The 5,270-nt window shown below is 41.3% G+C and overlaps 1 pseudogene; it reads right to left on the bottom strand.

Annotated features, from left to right (window-relative positions):
• Nucleotides 1-417: 417 nt before the first annotated feature.
• LOC115923679 lies at nucleotides 418-3,570 on the bottom strand (annotated as a pseudogene).
• Between the last annotated feature and the right edge of the window lie 1,700 nt (nucleotides 3,571-5,270).

Here is a 5,270-nt window from a genome sequence, read left to right as displayed (position 1 = left end):
TTAATATACGGTAGAAATAGAAGGGGACCAATATTAGAGCCTTGAGGAACACCTTGAGTTTGCAGGGTGAAGCGATATTATTTTTAAAAAGTTCCCCAAATCAATTTATTTTCACTCATAATACACCACATCAGCCGGGTTCAGAAATGCATGCCTCGCAAAATTACAGGATTATAAATACAGGATTTTACACAGTGAACGTAGGATATAGCACTGTTTATTTCGGTTGTTTACTATATGAACCTAGCAACAAGTTGTGTAAAAAAAAACTGAACAAGTTGTGTAATATTTTACACAAGTTGTGTAAACACAGTTTACACAACAGGTTGCTAGGTTCATTTAGTACACAACCGTTTGATTTTTACACAACCGAAATAACAGTGTATGGGCCCACAGAAATGGCAGAGATCAATTTACCCTCGACCATGAGGAAGAAGCCTTTTTCGTCCTTCTGCAGGATCTTGATGGCCTTCTCTGTCATCTCCGCAATGGACGGCTCGCCTGCCGTGTCGTCGGCTCTCTCGAACTCGTACTTCATGTGGCTCCGCTCGAACAAACTGGAGCGGATTGACGAAAGATACTGCCTAGCTATACTCCTTCATTAATATACAAGTGCATTTAATAATCTTCAAAGACTATAAGCGGATAATACGTCCTCGATTGGTGCACGACCTCAGTTTAAAATCGTGGACAAATCAATGAGGATTTCTCAACAATAAAAAAACATTTTAAAAGGAGATTAGATTTTTCAGCTATTGACAAGCAATCAAGAGTGCATTAGAAGAAATGCCTTGGTGTAGGCCTACGTCATAAATAAATATGTGTATGTTGTTTTCTGAATCGAGCATGAAAAACGCTTAAAACGTTATAGAAGAGTTGATAATTGTCCAAGTGAGGCTCAGTTCACAAGGGATGCAACAGAAATGTGGGGATGTTCGAATATTTTATGTAATTCCTTTATGAATTACATAATTCTCTACAATTAGGGCCTAACTGATAGATAATTATACATGTACTTCCCTAAGAGACACCGAAAGTAGTGCCCCACTTTCAATTTAACGTTGGTGCATCACAAGATGACGATAAACCATTCTTTGTTTTATACTGACTGGATTGATCAATCAATCATTTATGGTTGTGGCCGAGGATAACGACAGAATAATTATCAGCTTTACCTAAAGATAATCTGTCTGCTCCGTGTCGACTTTGTTGAAGTCATCCAACTTCCAGACATACTTGCTTGTGTCTGGGTCCTTACCAGAAATCCATTCCTCTGAGATTAAAAGAAATTAAAACTTATCAAGACTGCAATATATTTTTAATGAAATTGCCGCCATATTGTCGGATTCCCTGACGTCTCATCAAACACAACTCATTGAAATGAGGCCAAGTAACCAGACACCGATAAACCAAGCCTTGTTCAAAAAGGTATTATTTGTTATGCTATACGTACCAATAAGGTTTCGTCCATCTTTGCGTAGGCCTTTTTTGTCGGGATACTCGGGGTCAGAATCCGTCTCCGGCATTAAGTACACTCTCCCTCCTGCTAATATTACCTTTGGGAAGTTCGAATTAAAAATGACAGCTTGTTTATTTGTTTTTCTTTACATTGGCACCGGGAATGTAACCAATGATGTAATGCGTTTAAACATATACGATTATCAGGGGCACAGAGAAGCTTTTTTTAAATGAGTTGTCTTTTCAACCATAAGAAACTTCTTGTTTTCAGCTTATTATGGACAACTGTATGATTAACATGTGATAATATACCACAAGAAAAGTATAAGGATAAACACCGTAAGGAACCTTTGTCATTCTTGCCAAAAAAACAACGGACTGGCTCACATTGGTATCGTTGGCAGCGTGATGATTGTAGAGCGATGTCGATGCAGCCTTTGCCCGCCTGATCGGCCGGTATGCGCAAGTCGGCCTCCCAGCTACGCCTAGGGACATGGGCGTACAGTGCCGACGGTGTAGCGTGCGTGACACGTGCTGTCGTCACGAAGCCAGTCGCCTTACCTTCAATAAAATGAAATCCAAAAATTTCATATTCCATATTTTGTGTTGATATCTATATGCTTCTGATCAGTACGGCTCGGAGCGCAGGGCCCCCCCCCCCAAAAAAAAAAAACCGCTGACCAGTTTTCGTCCTTCAATCGGGGAAAAAGTGGTACCATTTGTGAACGCACATTAGCTTGGCAAAAATGTTATGTCCAAGTATCCTCCAGATTTTGGAAAGGGGGGGCATTATGGATAGTTTTTCTGGAAAATGGGCACAACCTCGTTTTCGCTTTCCCATCACACTCAAATACTCGTGGAGAAAATGGACATAAGCACAGAGCATCTAGAATCCCAAAATTTTTTGGATTCTAGATGCTCTGTGGTGCGATCTGAGGCAATTTCTGACCACTTTAACCAATGTTTTTTTGAGGAAAAGATGGTGTGTACTCATTGCCTGCCTTTATTGCGATGTCACATAAAAAAATATAAAAAATTGGCTTCGTTTGGGGTGGCCATGGCCCCTTTGGCCCTCCCTTGATCCGCCCTTGTTACAATATGGATAGCTCAAATTCCCCCGAAGGATCTATTTTTTTTCTAGGTGGGTCCTGTCTCATTTCAATTTTTGCTTCGCTATGATTTTCAAGATGGCGTACCCTGATAAGATTTATAGTCCGCGTTTGTTGAGTGGCCTATACCGCCTCGCTTTGGTTGCAATTATGGCGACTACGTACTCCGAGCTTATACTGTACTTGCCTGCTCTGGCGGCGTGGGTCATGACGGAGTCCACGGACGCCGTGTCGATGTTGGCCGAGCATACTCCGTATTCCATCGAGTCGTCTACGCCTATCACGCCGGATTTGGCCTTCACGCCGCAGAAGTACGCCGTGGCTGTGCCGGCCGAGTCGGCGTTTGACGTCGGTAGTGTTAAGTCTGCCATATAAAAAAATAACATCTTTATCATCATCGGTACACAGGACTAGCCTATACAGTGTGCAAATTAATACCAAATAAACACAATAAGTCACCCGACCCAACGAAAATTACCTCAAGTATCTAAAGCTACCTTATACAGATACAATCCATTGAAACAATATTGCCTCTGTGATGGAGCATGAGCTACTAAGACAATGCCATACAGTGATCTTTTGTAATAAAGAGTTAAGTTGTGTCTTTTTAATGCGTATACAAACTAATCACTAGTCACACACTCATTTCAGACGGTTATTGTAACAGATTATAGATGACCCAAGCGATGCCTGCATTCTTCCTGAAGAAATTAGCAAGAATTGGAGACCCATGTTTGTGTTTCATGACAACAAATAACAGGTCACACCTTACGACGAGTGTAACAACAGTTTGTGTGTACCTTCGAGAGTCCGAAGCTGGGGAAATCCTCCCAAGCGAGGACGGCCTCCTCCCCGTTCAACCTGCCAGTTGCCCCTTGAGGATCCGTGCCGCCGTTACGGTGGAAGGCCCCATCCCGTCACCCACGAACATCACGACATTCTTGGCCACCTTTCGGTTCAGATTCTCAGCCGACCTGATGGCCTCCTTCAGTTTGTTCTGGGCTTGATCGTTCCAAATTCGGCTCCTTTGGGGGAGGGGGTTTGGAGTGGCACAGAAGATGATTAGACGGGCGATTGTTAGTGTCCTTGTTTGATGGGACCGAGAGAACCAGTGAAAATAATTCTTCCTCTCTTGAAAAAACTTCAACGAAAATAAATGTTGATTGTGTAACTTTGGCTTTTAGCCTTCAGCGATGTAATCCGGGGATTGTGATAGTCTTGCAATGATTCAATATCTGTGGCGGCTGGAGCTTCTGCACCGTAAAAACGTTGGGCAAAATGGATTGATATTGTAGACTAACGTTGGTCAACATATCAACAGTTTAAACTCTTGGGCAAATTTTTCCCAATTTTTGGAATTTTTTTACTCAAATTGGGTATTTTCAAACCAATGTTGGGTAAAATTATATGGCCCAACAGTGTTTTTGCCCATTAATTTTTGCAGTGTGTTAATTAAAAGCTTTAATTAAATACATTTAAACTTAGGCATACGCATTGTATACTTTCCAAATTGACGACTGCATTAAAGTCCTCTCTTTCCTTTCGTAACAAATCGGGTTTGCATGGCGGTACTTTCCTCGCTTTCCACCGCTGTCACCCGTGTTCTAATCCAGCCTTGGTCAATATGTGGATTTGGTTTTCAGTCCCTGCCTGATTCCGTGGATTTTTCCAAGAATATCTGGCTTTTCCTCCCCTCTAAAATTGTAATTACTTTTCATTGTCTCCTCTCTTACAGGTGACTTTAGGCTTGCGAGCTACATTGTCCATAGGGCGCTTAAAAAAAAATCCTTGGTTTCATTATTCCAGGAACGATAAGTTATAATACAATAAAAGCATTATGAAAAAAGTATATAGAAATAAAAACTTATGTTCTATCATTAATCCTCTTCATTGTTTTACTTACCCTGAGAATGAACCTCGACCATCATCCCACACAAACCAACTACTGCCGCGAACCAAATTCCAAGCATGGGCGCCATTTTGTAAGTCTACGTGTATAACCAGTTCAGAAAAAGATTGGACGTACCGGCACTTTTCCGAACCAATTCGTATGTGTGCGTGTTCCTTTTTTTTACCCGGATCCCGGACCAATTCACAATTATTTTCGACTCATGCATTCACTGGTTATCTTTGAACGGCTAAACTTAGACTCCCGTATGCTCTTTGACATTATAAACTTTAACACGGACTTTGCTCTAGTGACGTGTTTATTTTGTTATTCTTTCTCGCATTAGTAGTTGAAACATTTTCTTTGGTCTAAATCAATAATTGTGTTCATGCTCACGGGTTATGTATGTTCTAGTCTTGTTTATCTTACGACAGATTGACGCAAAGTCATTTGAGTCAATCTGACTTTAAGTTTTCCTTCAAAATTTCAAACAGCTGAACAAATGTTGTGTTTTCGTTATTGCATCCCAGCTTATCACACCGATCATGTGACGCAAACACCAATTTCATAACGTGCTTCGGCAAGGGCGCCACCAATGTTGATATATACGACCAAGAACATTAATTTTATACTGGATGCTAATCCACTACCCATATACTGCTGGTTGGAGAGAGGCAAATAGGGTGAAGTAGCTTGCCCAAGGAACAACATATGACCAGCAACTGGATTCGAACCCCTGACCCTCTGATCATGAGTCACGAATCCCTACCACTAGGCGACACTTCAAGTGAGTACTGGAATATAATTAAACGAGA

Source organism: Strongylocentrotus purpuratus, unplaced genomic scaffold (genome assembly GCF_000002235.5).
Source record: "Strongylocentrotus purpuratus isolate Spur 01 unplaced genomic scaffold, Spur_5.0 spur5_contig_346, whole genome shotgun sequence".
In the NCBI taxonomy this organism is placed as follows: Eukaryota; Metazoa; Echinodermata; class Echinoidea; order Camarodonta; family Strongylocentrotidae; genus Strongylocentrotus; species Strongylocentrotus purpuratus.
The sequence above is the reverse complement of the archived record's forward strand: the minus strand, read 5'-3'. Positions and strand labels throughout refer to the sequence as shown.